General features: G+C 41.2%; 1 long non-coding RNA gene and 1 other non-coding gene across 2 annotated transcripts; one reads left to right on the forward strand and one right to left on the reverse strand.

Moving 5' to 3' along the window:
* Positions 1–850: 850 nt before the first annotated feature.
* LOC121031783 (uncharacterized) lies at positions 851–13,592 on the reverse strand. Its single transcript, XR_005790884.1, has 3 exons — positions 12,359–13,592; positions 11,925–11,935; positions 851–878 (listed from the first exon to the last, which is right to left on the reverse strand). It is a non-coding gene; the product is annotated as an uncharacterized LOC121031783 (long non-coding RNA).
* On the forward strand, positions 11,905–12,037 carry LOC121032449 (small nucleolar RNA SNORA70). The gene has a single exon (XR_005791277.1). It is a non-coding gene; the product is annotated as a small nucleolar RNA SNORA70 (small nucleolar RNA).
* Positions 13,593–14,615: the final 1,023 nt, after the last annotated feature.

A 14,615-nucleotide genomic window follows, 5' to 3' on the forward strand; every position in this document is an offset into this window, starting at 1 on the left:
CTCCTTCTCCCTCTGGCCTCTTTTCCATAAAAGCCTCCTAGGGTTAGGCAGGCAGCTCAGTCCCAAGCAGGGGACACCCTAACAGAAGGAGAAAGAGCAGAAGGATGGGAGATGAGAAGAGGAAAAAAAAAGCAACCTAAGGAGGAACTCAATCCAGAGATGAATGGAGGGATGAGAAGGGGAAAGAGGGTCAAATGTCTCTCATTTAAAACACCCAAGAATTGGGGCGCCTGGGTGGCGCAGTCGGTTAATCGTCCGACTTCAACCAGGTCACGATCTCGCGGTCCGTGAGTTCGAGCCCGGCGTCGGGCTCTGGGCTGATGGCTCAGAGCCTGGAGCCTGCTTCTGATTCTGTGTCTCCCTCTCTCTCTGCCCCTCCCCTGTTCATGCTCTGTCTCTCTCTGTCCCAAAAATAAATAAAAAAAAAACGTTGAAAAAAATTACAAATAAATAAATAAATAAATAAATAAATAAATAAAACACCCAAGAATTAAATAACATGATCGGAGTCTTTTTCTACTTGAAACAAAATTATATTAAAATTTAAAAGTCATAAATATTAACTATAAGAAAATTGGAAAATTCCAAAAACTGTAAAAAGTAAGAAAAAAAACATCAACTATAATCATACCGTTTAAGGTCAAGGACTCCTTAATTCTAGGCATATGCTTTTCCTAAGTTTTTTTTTTTTTAATTTTTTTTAATGTTTATTTACTTTTGAGAGAGAGTGAGAGACAAAGCATGAGAGGGGGAGGGGCAGAGAGAGAAGGAGACACAGAATTCAAAGCAGGCTCCAGGCTCTAAGCTGTCAGCACAGAGCCAGATGCGGGGCTCAAACTCATGAACCACGAGATCATGACCTGAGTTGAAGTCAGACGCTTAATCGACTGAGCCACCCAGGCACCCCTCTTTCTAACTTTTTTTTTGCACTTTTTATAGTTGATATTATATAAAACCTCATTTAATTTGAAAACAACAAAAATCATAAAGTAAAATAGTCAGAACTATCTTATTAAAGTTAAAACTAGATATGCCGGTTACACTTTTGTTTTACTTATTTATGTTTTTTTAATAGGCAGAACTTCCAGCAAAATGCAAAAAAAAAAATAAAAAAACTTGAGTAAAACCTTTCATTTTCCATTACCTTTTCAATTTACCAGTGTAGTTTAAGGGTTTTGACATCATTATTCTGACATATGGGCTTTATTATAAAAGGGTTTAAAATAAGGCCGATTTGCAGAGTCTTAATAAAGGAATAACTTTCTGCATTCTGACATTTAGGTCTGAAGAGCATTTTCCTACAATCTTTTTTCTTTTTTTTTTTAAGTGGGCTTTCCTTTGGCAGGGGTTGGGGCGTCATTTTAGAGGTCAAGCATTCCTTATGTCTATTATTTCATTTCAATCAAGGGCTATAAAGTGTTGGTGATAAAATCCTCTTAAAATTGATGATTCTCCCAGTATTTATGACATAGCCTAGAGACGGTTATAATTCAGTTTTAGATAACCTCTTTTTGATGCACAGAGGAAAGGTAAGAAGATGCGATTAAAAATGTTTATAAAAGTGAAAGAATAACCTCCTTGCTCAGAGAAGCTGGGAAAGAGCCTATCTGTAACTTTTCTTGCCATTAACGGTGCTTGGAGAATGAATGCCCCAGATACAAAGCCCAGGACAGGAGAGGCCGCCTCTGCCCAAGCAAGGGCAGCTGTTTGCAGGTCAGTTTACCTGATTCGCAGAAGATCTGCAATCTTATCAGAATGGAGCTCCCTGGCTTATTCTGTTTCTGCCTTGTTGATATCCAAGCTGGCCTTTCTTTCTTTTTTTGCTAACTGAGAATGTCTGAAGCCTGGGGCAAGCCTCTGGGTGTCCTCAAGACTTCCATCCCACGCTTAAAGAGGGAAAGATCTCTGGGCTGCAGTAAAAGGATAAGGTGATCTCTCATCCTTGGGAGATGCTCCCCTCGTCTTTTGCCAAAAGAAGGCCTGAGAAACGTGGGCTGCGTTCAAAAGTTTAGGGAGATTCTACCGTACTGAGCCAACGATTAGTATTAGATTTTTAGGCTGGAGAAAGTTTTCGTTGTCATAATTTACCTTGGAGAACAAGAGTTTGTTATTCATTTATCAAGAGCTTAACATTTCCCTCTTAGGAAAAATGCTTTGCGGGATACACTATACCCAGGAAAACACTCACTAATGACATATTTTTGTTTATCAGTTCAAGCTAAAAACCCCTCTTAGAGATAAAAAACCATTTCCAGCACGGAGAGTGGGGGAGGGGTGTCCCATTGGAACTGGCTGTCCCCAGAGTAGAGGATTTAGCCTCCTTTGTATGCGCAGTAATCGCTTGAGCCCTTGCAAGGGGAAGGTTGCCCCTGAGAAGTGTTTTAAAATAAAAGTAAAAAAGATCTCTACCATAGACACTCTGCTTCCAGGAGGAGCCCCGGTCTCTACTTTATAGGAAGCCACTTGAGGCTTAGTATTTGGAAACTCAGAGCAGAGAGCACTGGAGAAAAGGTGACTCAAGAGTTGCACTGAGGATCATTTAAAAATTCTGTTCAGTTACACTCATCAGGAAAAGAAGAAAAAGAACAGGGGACAAGAAGTAGCAGAAGGAAAACCCTTTTTAGTAAATGTGGTCAGAAAGTAAGACACACTTACAATATTTTCACCTAAATGAAATACCAGTTTAGCTTTTCAAGCCCTTAAATTTCGCTCTAAGTCTCAAATTACAGGCAGGTTGATTCGAGGTTCGGATGATGAAGTCCTGGCTCATCAGTTTCAACCAAAAGATGGCTAACTTTATCCCGAATTCTCTCTTTCAGAATTAGGCGTGCTGAATACTTTTTGACTGTACTCTGTTTACTCAAATTTTAAATGAAAACCTTTTTGCTAGTGAACCTCACTATGGGTGATTGAAATGTTGGTGGGAGGCAAAAAGCTATGTGCAAAAACATTTGAAAATGAAACACTCCCAGCACATAATCCCCTTCCTCTGCAGTGCAAGGTTTTCAAATAAATGAAAAAAAAAAAAAAAAGAAAAGAAAAGAAAAGAAAAATGCACCAGAGACCTTGCCTAAGAGAAGAAGGTATGTGCATAGGAATCTCCTCCCTGCGAAGTGCTGACATCTGACACCACTTTGAACCCTGCATGCAGCTGGTGTTGGACTCGAATTCTCTCCCACCTTGTTCTTGGCCTCTCACTCATCCCTGTGGCCTAGCACCCCAGGGCCTGAAGGGCCTCTCCCACCACAGAGGCTGCAAGCAGGGCAGGGGCCAAGTTGGCATCCTTGCCAGGGTTCCATTAGTGTTCAATGAGGAGCCATCAGAAGGCAGTTTATCAATGACTTCCAAGGAGGCCGCTTACTGACTGGCTGGAGATTTTCTGTTGGTGTGTAACCGGCTTCTGAGAGTTTGCAAATAGTTGCAATTAATTACATCCCAGCCACGGTGCTCTGGGAGAGGTCCTTGCGTGAGGCAATGGCACTAAAGATGTTGTGGCTTCTGTGGTGCGGTAGCTATGGAAGCATAAGGGTGTGGTGAGAGATTAGGCTGCCGCAAGGCCATTGTACATTGCCAGATAGAATTATCCTTTGATGTACACTGGGGTCTAAATTGTTTTCTTTCCTTTGATACATTTAAAATTAAGATTTGGTGTTAATCTCCAATTAATTCCAAGATCAAGCTTCTATTTTAGCTCCTTGAATGAGTGATATTGGAATGCTTCAAGGGAAGTGAAGCCAGAATAAAATATTTTCCAATTATATTAAATACCTTGTGGGCACGGTTATTAGGCATTGCTGTATTAAGTGTGGGATTTTAAATCAGAATGTTATGATTTAAAATCGGAAATCATTTCAAGTCAGAATTGGGGCACTTAGGATAATAATGTTCCACATTTAAATGGCTACACACACACACACACACACACACACACACACACACACAAAGGGAAGGCTAGACACTTCTATCAAAAGTGAAAGTCGAACTTAATAAGGAAACAAAATCATGAGTTGTGAAATTTAAGAGGATTAAACATTAAGTACAAAAACTCTGGATAGAACAGGTAAGATGCCCACCAGCTGGGAATGCGAATATGGGAGAAAAAAAAGAAGGAACAGTTGGCCAGAGCTGTTTCTCAGCTGCAATCTGCAGAGAAAATCAACCTCACCCCACATGGGGCTCCTTACAGGCCCTGACAGAGGGTTAAAGGACAGCTGACCTGCACTGGATCCAGGCCAAACTGGGAGGTTAGTTGGGACTTAATGAGTCACCTTGTTAGACCTCCCCACGAACTCATCCCAGGTGTCTGCAGCTGAGCCCTGAAAGAGGGCGATTCTTTACAGTAAGGAAATAAAGCTTCTCCTGGTGACTTTTTAGCTACCCTATGGGATAGTAAAGCATAGTCATGATTACCAAATGATGTCTGAGATTTGGCCAGCATTTCTCACAAATGTGTATGACAGTCATGATTTCCAATACTGTGACCTTTTACCTTCATAAATACAGGAACACTTGTTAGGCCATGGGTCTGAGCTGTAGTTTGGAGGGGGAAACAACCTGTCCCCATGCCCATGGAAACCAACCTGCTAATTCAGTCCTTTGACTCTATTTCAAGAAAAGAGTGAACTTGTAATTTTTGGTCATCATTTTCTGTTTACTGTCATTTGTCCTGGAAGTTGGGCAAAAGCAGGTAATTTCCTGCTTCTCTCTTCCACCCCTAATTAGGGGCCCAAGTCCCAGGTGATAACATCTTGAAGGGTACTTTACCATCATCAGAAGGGTACTTTACCACCAGGGAGTGGGGTGGGGAGCCCTCATCCGCACCAGCTCTGAGGGGACCTGCACCTGTTTTACTGGTTGCTAAATATTCTGAATATTACCTGGTACAAAGACTTCATTTTATGACGCTCCTGGTCAGCCAGTGAAGACAACTGTGGTTCAGTGACACATGCTGGGTTTGGCATCATCAAAAGATTTGGGTTTGAGTGCCATCTTGGCCAAGATCAAAGAAGATACTAGGTGTGAACACCAGGAGTAAGAGAGTGGGCTCATTTTAGGTGTCACTCTTAAATACAGTCCTCCTTATGACCTAAATATGGAAGGGAGGCACACTGGAACATCCCAGATAAGGTAACCAGGCTGCAACCAGACTTTTATGCTTGAGTTTCCAAAGCCACTGAGGTCTCATTGGTCTCATTGATTCAGTGCTAAGAGGTAGGCCCATCTGGCCTGAAAAAGTATTCACACGTCGTCAGAAAATCATTACTCAAAGTGTAATTCATTTGGGGTGGCCTCTTATTGATTTGTCTGCCAAATGCAGATTCTTAGACTCTGCCCCAGGCCTGATGACTTGGAATTTTGAAAGGTGCAAGGCCCAGGAATTTTGTTTTTAAACACTCCACAAGAGATTTGGGTAGACGAATGTAAAGGTAGGAACTACTAGTTCAGTAGCCAAACACTGAAAACCACTCAGCGCTGACATTATATACAACAGAAGCCAGTTTCTGGATCCCCACACGAATGGTTGCTTGCCCAGTGCTCTATCAATGTAGTTTCTGAAACGATTACTAGAAAAGTGTGCATGTGTGTGTGACTGTTTAGGAGCACACGTGATTGTTTGAGAGAGGCTGTGTGCGAGCAGTGTATGCTTACGCTGCAGAACACACGCTACTCTCGGGCCAATCCCTCTGGATTCATGGCGGTATCACTAATTGTATCTGGGTTCCATGACTTTTCTCAGGCCTCCAGAGAACAAAGCCAGACTGACTCTTGTCAAAGTTGACCCCTATGAACTTATTGAACTTCTGACTAGGGCGTCACAGTGGAGTGTGTTGAAAAGTTTCCTTTAGCTCACACTAATCTGCACAAGGAGAGCTGTGTTAGTTGTAGTTTTATAAAAAGCGTCCCAGGGATCTCTGAGCTGGATACAGACTGAAATTTGGGCGGCCCAAATCCCTAAAGTTAGCAGGCTCCCCAGTCCATATTTTGTAAAGGATTATTTGTGCCCCCCCTGGCCTCACTAGGCTACTTGTGCTCACAGGTGCTTGCGGTGTGGAACGCCTTTCATGCAAACACACGGGAGCAGAGCCACAGTCCTGCTTTTGAACAACCAATGGCAGCAAACCATCATTTTGCTTCTAGCCCTCTGTCTCTTCTGTCCCGAGTGGCCCAGTCTTTGCATTTCAATTCAGTTCAGTTTGATTTAGCAAACATTTATTCAGAACCAGTTAAGTCCCAGTACTACCTTAGGTGCTAGTTGTGATTGCAGCTAAGGTGGGAAGGGTCTGGGAGACAGATGAGCAAGACCCTATTCCTGCCCTCAGAGAGTCCCAACCAAGGGCGGCCCATGAGACAGCTAGGCAAGTAACTCTCTACCACTCAAAATGTAAGGAATGCTAAACTACTCATTTACCCAAAGCTTAGAAAGAGGGAAAAATAATTCTCTTAGGACATTCAGGAAAGTGCAATTGATCAAGGTCTGGAAGGACGCTAAATGTTTTGAGCCTCATTTCTTTGGGTCTCGAACTATCCAGACATGCTTTTAATTCTGTCATACTGCTGGACATACAAGTATAACTAGAAATGTATTGGCCATGGATTACTATATATATATATATATATATATATATATATATATATATGTGTGTGTGTGTGTGTGTGTGTGTGTATTCATTTAGTCCTCACAACAGCCCTGTATTAATAATAAACACTGTTACTACCCCCATTTCTGAGATGAGGAAGTTGAGGCAAAGAGAGACAAAGCAACAGACCCCCAAGGCCACATAGCCAGTAGGCAGCAGAAACAGGTTTTGATCTCAGGCCATCTAACTCCAGGGCTGGCAAGCTTAAACACCATGTGCCAATATACACACATTTATAATTTATGCTACCAACCACTTACCCTTTACCTTTTCTGCCTACATAAATATTTTTCTATCCAGTGTAGCATCCTTATTTTCCCTCAATATTTTTATTGTTTGGTGAGAAGAGCGACTACAGATTTTTAAATGATTCATTTTACTTTTAATCCCAATATTTTGTGGGTAGTCACAGAAGTCCCAACCTGAAGAATGCACGTCTAAACTGAGTTTCTCCTCCATGCTGCTGGTGTATTGTCCCAGGGGCCCACTGAGGAAGAGTCAAATGAGAAGGCCCACTGAAGAGGGCAAGGCTATGAATTTTTAAATCTAGACATACATTAGTGATGATAGTATAAATGTGTGTCTAAATCGTTCTAAATATGACCGCTGCCCCAACAGCTGCTAAGTCCTCCTTGGGCCTTCTTAATGATTTAAATTTCTGCCCAAGGAAGGCAAAAGCTTCCTGTTCAGATCCTCTCAGACCTTTGTGTTCTTAGACACTCACAATTGCAAAGTTAACAGCCGGGAAGTGAGCACCCACAGTGGGAAGCAGCACATCACGGGTACTGACAGTCTTAGGAATCGGACAAGATGGAGTCAAACAAACCCTGGCTTCGCCATTTGGCAGCTGTGTGCCTGTTCAATCTCTTTGCACCTCATTTTACACCTCTGTGAAATGGAGATGAGAATATCTCCCTGACAAGGATTTTTTTTTGTGAGGATTAAAGAAAACAATGTTTACTAAATGCTTAGTATAGTGCCTGCCATGTAGTAAAGAAACCATAGTTGTAATTTTTGTGATTTGATTAGAGTGGGGAGAGCAGAGTCTGAGATGCTCTGAGGGTCGAAGGGAAGGGATCAAAAGCAAAAAGCTCGGAACTGAGGGCTCCACTGCAACTGTGCCAGGCCCTTTGACGTTGTTTCCACATCTGGCCCAAGAAAATCATTGCATTTGTTACAGTGGAGGACTTAGGGGAAGAAAAGCTGGGCAGTCATGCTGGGAACAACAGCACAGGGGCCCCAAATGTTCTCGATACACTGTTCTCCCACCCCAGTGTCCAACCTACACCCACAATGTCCCCTTGCTGAACTTCGTCCCCACTTCTCATAGTGTTCCTTCTCTGAGAGGCCTAAGGGTTTGGCCTTGGCTTCCGCATCACTGGTCGGCCATGCCAGCTTCCCTCACACCACCCGCAGTCCCAGCTACACACAGATGTGCTATCAGTGTCCCTGGAGACCTCCTCCCTGACCCATGTGTTACTTAGAAGTGTGTGGTTTAATTTCCAAACATCTTTTTATTGTAGATTTCTAGTTTAATTCCACTGTGGTCTGAGAACATGTTCTGTGTGACTTCTACTCTCTTAGCTTTATGCAGGTTTGCTTTATGGCACAGAATATGATGTATGTTAGTGACTGTTCCACGTGCACTAGAGCAGTAGGCACTGTCGTCAGATGCAGCGATCTATAAAAGTCAACGATGTCCAGTTGCTGGCTAGTGCTGTCCAGGTCACCTCAATCCTTCTTTATTTTCTGTCTGTTCTATCGACCACGTAGAGAGGGGTTGAAGTCGGCAGTTGTAAGTGCACATTTGTCTATTTCTTTATTTACTTCTGCCGGGTTTTGCCTCATGCATTTCAAACCTTTACAACTAGATGCATATGCATTTAGGACTGTTACAAATTGACTTCTTTATTTATTGATCATAAAACCCTGATAACGTTTGTGATTCTGCAGTCTATTTTGTCTGAAATTGGTATAGTTACTCCAGCTTTCCTTTAGTTACCCTTTTCATGTTATACTTTTCTATTGTTTTACTTTCAATCTTAGTCTTTACATTTAAAGTGGGTTTGTTATAGATGGCATGTAATTGGGTCTTGCTATTTTACTCAGTCTAAATCTCTGTCTTTTGGGGCGCCTGGGTGGTTCGGTCAGTTAAGCGACCGACTTCGGCTCAGGCCATGATCTCACGGTTTGTGGGTTCAAGCCTTGCATCAGGCTCTGTGCTGACAGCTCAGAGCCTGGAGCCTGCTTCGGATTCTGTGTCTTCTTCTCTTTCTGCCCCTCCCTGCTTACACTCTGTCTTACTCTCTCTCTCTCAAAAGTTAAATAAACATTAAAAAAAATTTACATCTCTGTCTTTTAACTGGTGTTTAGATATTCACTTTTAAGTGATTGTTGGTATCACAAATTCTACCATCTTGCTAGCTGTTCTCTCTCTTGAGTACTACTTCTTAGTTTGTATACCCTCCTTTTCTACCTTCTTTGGGTTTAATTGAGCATTTTTATTATTCCACTTTATCTCTTATATTGAGTTATTATTTGTACCTTTTTTTAAGACTTTTTAAGTGATTGACTAGAATTCTAAAGTACTTTTCAGTGATAAAAGTTTGATCATTTTGTATTCCCTAAGTTGGGAGAAAGCTATAGTTTTGTTTCTTACTGAAATGGTCTTTGAAATATTTTAGTTAAAAAAGCTAGAATTTAAATAGAATACTGCAGTATGCAATAGCATTTTCATTTGAATAGAATTGTTGAAAAATGTTTATTTGTTTCGGGGGGAGAGAGCATCTGAAGCAGGCTCTGTACCGACAGCAGCAAGCCCAATATGGGGCTCGAACTCATGAACCATGAGATCATGACCTAAGTCAAAGTCAGATGCTTAACTGACTGAGCCACCCAGGCACCCCTTAAATAGAAATTTAAACATGAATTTCATTTGTAACCAGTGAACTAACACACACTAAAAAAAAAAAAAGATTAAATCTGGATGAACAAAAATACTGTTCTGTAATTTTATGCAATGAAAATTATACAAAAAGGAAAATACAGTGAAGCTTTAACTTGTTCAACTCAACTCTTCTGAAAAAAGTAGCCAGAAATTATTGAATTGTGTTCATTTGGAAAATCCTGGGGAAATTTTCCCTTCTAGAGAAGCAGTTCTTATTTTTGTTTTGGGACCACTGCCCCTTTGAGAATTTGATGAACAATACCTAGAAAAACACTTACACTCATCTACACATCAATTTTTGCATATAATTTCGGGGAATTTACTGAATCCCTTAAGAGTTTCTTGATCCCTGGTGAGGAACACCTGTCCTAGAGTAAGTAGTGAATGTTGTCAACAAGGATTTTGATGTAACCATATATCTTGGTATGTAGGTCAAATAGCAGAAGTATCAGGTTTGACTTGAGCTTCTTGAGCAGGGCAATAGAAACTCTTATTCTCTTAAACTTTTTGTTTAAGCAGCCCCAGATCCAGGTCAGACCCAAGTCTAGCTCTTAAATTTGTCACCTGCCCAGTCCTATACTTTAATGTGATAACACTGCAGCCTCTACAATAGCAAAGGAAGTTCAGATGGTTAGTCTAAATGCCCACCATACTCAGATCGTGTTTATCTCCTTTCATGTTGTAAGACAGAATTGTCCCAGGCACAATTGCTTAAATTGTGACTATAAACATGAAGACAAATTTGTCCATGAGCAAATTTTGATACCAATATCAAAACTATCTTCAGGAGACGGAGAGAAAGAGATGTTTCAAGCAATAGTTGCCTATATTTTTAAAAGAATAGTCTCCCAGGTCGCCTGGGTGGCTCAAGTCAGTTAAGCCTCCAGCTCCTGATTTCAGCTCAGGTCATGATCTCACAATTCATGGGATGAAGCCCCACTTTGGGCTCTATGCTGAGATTCTGCTTGGGCTTCTCCCTCTCCCTCTCTGTCTGTCCCCCTCCCCCTCCTCAAAATAAATATATAAACATTTAAAAACAGAATAGTCTCCCATTTATACTTAAAAAGTCAGAGTCACAAAGCATTTAATGGCCATGAGTCCCAAAGAATCCACCAACTACTCCTCTCTTATTCTGCCAGGTTCCGAAATCTCGCTCCAACTATGATACCCTCCTGGGTCAGTCAAAACAGAGTTATTTGACTCTTCTCAGTAAAATTTTTTAAAGCAAATAACACCATTAACTTTATCCATTCCTCCACGAATGCATCTCCATTGGCTTGTATTTCATTTTTTCCTTTCATGTATTTATCTCTTTTAGTGATTCAGTAAAATCCATATCTTCAAGATATTTATATCATTTGCAAAGGAATCCCACTTTTTTCCCAATTAACATAAGGCCATATAGAAGTATTGTTAATATGATTGATCATATTTTTCAATATTGATATGTTTACTTTCCAAATAGTAAAAATAATGGAGTATTTATATTAACCAGATTGAATGGAACCCTTTGGAAACAACCATTAATGAGCTGGTTGATGTGTGGCCTGGAAACTCCCTCTGGCAGCCAAGAAACTCCTTGTGTTTAGAACAGTTATCCCTGCAATTCTGCCTGAGACTCATCAGATGACCTGTCATTCTTATGTCTTCCTTTAGCAAACTGCAATTCTATTATTTAAAAAAAAAATTTAATGTTTATTTATTTTGAGAGAGAGAGAGAGAGAGAGGCAGAGAATGAGTGGGGGAGGGGCATGGAGAGAGGGAGACCCAGAATCCGAAGCAGGCTCCAGGCCCTGAGCTGTCAGCGCAGAGCCAGATGCAGAGCTCAGCTGGAATGAGTGAACCACGAGATCATGACCTGAGCCTAAGTTGGATGTTTAACTGATTGAGCCACCCAGGCACCTCGGAATTCTATTATTTTTAAATCTTCCATATCCAGGGGCATCTGGGTGGCTCAGTCAGGTGAATGTCCCACTCTTGATTTTGGCTTAGGTCATGGTTTATGGGTTCAAGCCCCATGTCAGGCTCCACATGAACAGTGCAGAGCCTGCTTGGGATTCTTTCTCTCCCTCTCTCTCTGCCTCCCAACTTGTGTGCAATCTCTCTCTAAAAATAAATTAACTTAAAAAAAAATCTTCCATACCCTTGAACGAAATGTTATGTATAAACATGGCCTTTCATCTTGCATAAAGGTGCATGGAAACAAAACAAGTGATATTTATAATGAAAAACCAAAAACACAACCCTCTTTTCCAAATTTCCTAGATAAAAATGAGAAAAACTTCACTTCTAGAATATGTTAAAGAAATGCTAAAGGATCTACAGCCAATTAAGCTAACTGTGCTCTTTCCTCGTGGGGCCCAGTGTGCAATGGCTGTGAACAGCAGCCTCCTCAGTAGTGTATGCAGCCTCTTGGTTGTATGGGTTGCCCTGAGGGACCTTGGAGACAGTTTTTTTTCTGGTGGACATTGAGGTTTGGCCTCATGCTTTCTCCAATCTAGGCTCCAGACAGGTATGTAAGGTGCCTTTGGAAAGCCCCAGGGCACAGTGGCCAGGGTCCACATTGGCCAAGTCATCTTGTCCATCCATACCAAGTTGCAGAACAAGGAGCATGTGATCGAGGCCCTACGTAGGGCCAAGTTCAGTTCCCTGGCCACCAGAAGATCCCCTTTTCCAAGAAGTGGGGCTTTACTAAGTTTAATGCGGATGAATTTGAAGACATGGTGGCTCAAAAGCAGCCCATCCCAGACGGCTGTGGGGTAAAATACATCACTAATCATGGCCCCTTGGACAAATGGCGGGCTCTTTACTCATGAGAACTTCAGCACTGCCCTTCCCCATTCATGCCCACCAATAAATCCTGCTTCCTGTCTAAAAAAAAAAAAAAAAAAAGAAATGCTAAAAGAATAAAAAGGCATCCTTTTTTGCATGTTTGTGTCTTTTCAGTGCTTTTTGAAATAATCAGAATGTCAAGACTTGGGCATTTCTAAAGGTACTCTAACAAGATAGTTTTAATTCCTCTTTATTCTTTGTAATAGTTTATACTCTACAAAAGATAAGCTTCTCTTTCACTATCGACTTTTCTTTTCCGCCTGATAAACAATGATACTTTTTAAGGTGTTCCCAAAGAAGCTAAAATGAACTTAGATCAATTTCAGCCACTTCCTTATTTATACATCATCCTCATTAATGATATCCTCAAAAATACCATCTAACACAGCTCATCTATTCACCTCTGCCTCCTCCTCTGTCTTGAGCATCTTCTCTCTAAACAGTAGACCTTTTTCAATTGCTTGGCAACATTAATAAGACTGTTTTCTCTTTGCACTAAGGAGAAAAAAAATACATTCCTGGTTTGATTCTGTTGTTCTGAATAAAATCAGACCTAGAAAGCAAACGCACAATTAAAAACTGATGCATGATTTTCTCCTTTAGTTCTTCACCCTAAAATGAGGTGTTGCATGAAATTTCTGATGTTACAAGTTTCCCAAGATTATAGTGTTATAGTAGAAGTCTCGATGGAACATCTAATACACTGACTTCAGGGTAGAGCAGGCCGCTCGGGAAAGGTTAGCCACCCTGCCCCAGAGGCAGTAGCCTCTGACAACCATGCAATAATTGCTACTCTGACATCGTAAGTGGCTGGGGTACCCATTGAGAGTCACTTGTCTAATAGTTCTGCCAACAGCTGCAAGTTCAAAGAAAACTATTCTTTCCCTATAGCACCACCACAAAGCCCCTCACTTTTTGCATATTCAAGGATCAGCGTGTAAAGGAAAATAGAGAAAGGGGAAGAAAGGAGGAAGACATACCTACGAAGACAAAGTTTGAAGTGGGAGCAAGATCAAGATTTTAGCTGAGGTGAAATAATCTTTTGTGGATGAGTGAAGAACAAAGGTCAGAAGGAGGAAATTTGGCCATTTTCTACCCTCTTACAATTTAGGGGTTGGATGGAAGGTTTTTCATCATCATTCTTGACCTGTACATATTCCTCATAAATTAAAAACATCTTTGCCATAGAGAAGCTTAAAAATGTTTTTATGTTATCAAATGTATCTATCTTTTCTTCCTTTCATGGCTTCTGGGCTTGTGTCCTATCTAGAAAGGCTGGACTGATTTCATTCATTCCATAATTGTAAATAAATTCAACCATATTTTATTCTAGTAGTTTAATTTTTAATATGTCAATATTTGATCCAGGTTTAATTTAGTTTGTGAAAGTTGGAAACCTTATTTTTCTTTTTTTTAATATATATATTTTTAATGTTTATTTTTGAGAGAGACAGAGCAGGAATGGGGGAGGGGCAGAGAGAGAGGGAGACACAGAATCTGAGGCAGGATCCACGCTCTTAGCTGTCAGCACAGAGCCCAACATGGGGCTCAAACTCATGAACCATGAGATCATGACCTGAGTCAAAGTCGGATGCTCAACTGACTGAGCCACCCAGGTGCCCTGAAAACTTATCTTTCTTAATGTAATTTCACTTCAGTGCAAATTCTATGCAATTCATACCTGGATCAACCAATCATTGACTATTTACTAACAACCAAGCCAGTGAGAGATCCAAAAGAAATGTTTAAGACATGGTGGTTAATTTCAAACAAGTTACAACTGTGGTTGGGGGAATGAACTACTGCCCTGAGACAGTTCCAGGACCAGACAGACAAGCATATAACTAAGTTACTGAATCCTGAATGCCTAGAATTGGTGTGGGAGCTCAGAGGAAGGAGCGATCTACCTAGGCTGCAGTTGTCAGGGAAGACTTTGTAAGCAAGATGGGGCTAGAGTCGTATGTGCATTTCACCAAATGCTAAAACAGAAAGCTATCATCTCTGTGCGTGTGTGTGTGTGTGTGTGTGCGCGCGATGTGCGTGCATGTGTGTACAGTTTAGGTGGGCACCCAGTTTTCACAAAACAACTCAGCTCTTGGGAAAATATACTTGCCACAGACTAAATAAGATTTAGGTGCACCTGGCAGATCTGAGTCAGGGTTTTAGAGCTAGAATGAAGTAGCCGTGTGGCAAGGGCA

The sequence above is a fragment of the Herpailurus yagouaroundi genome, unplaced genomic scaffold (genome assembly GCF_014898765.1).
Source record: "Herpailurus yagouaroundi ecotype Mexico unplaced genomic scaffold, PumYag 141, whole genome shotgun sequence".
Taxonomy (NCBI): domain Eukaryota; kingdom Metazoa; phylum Chordata; class Mammalia; order Carnivora; family Felidae; genus Herpailurus; species Herpailurus yagouaroundi.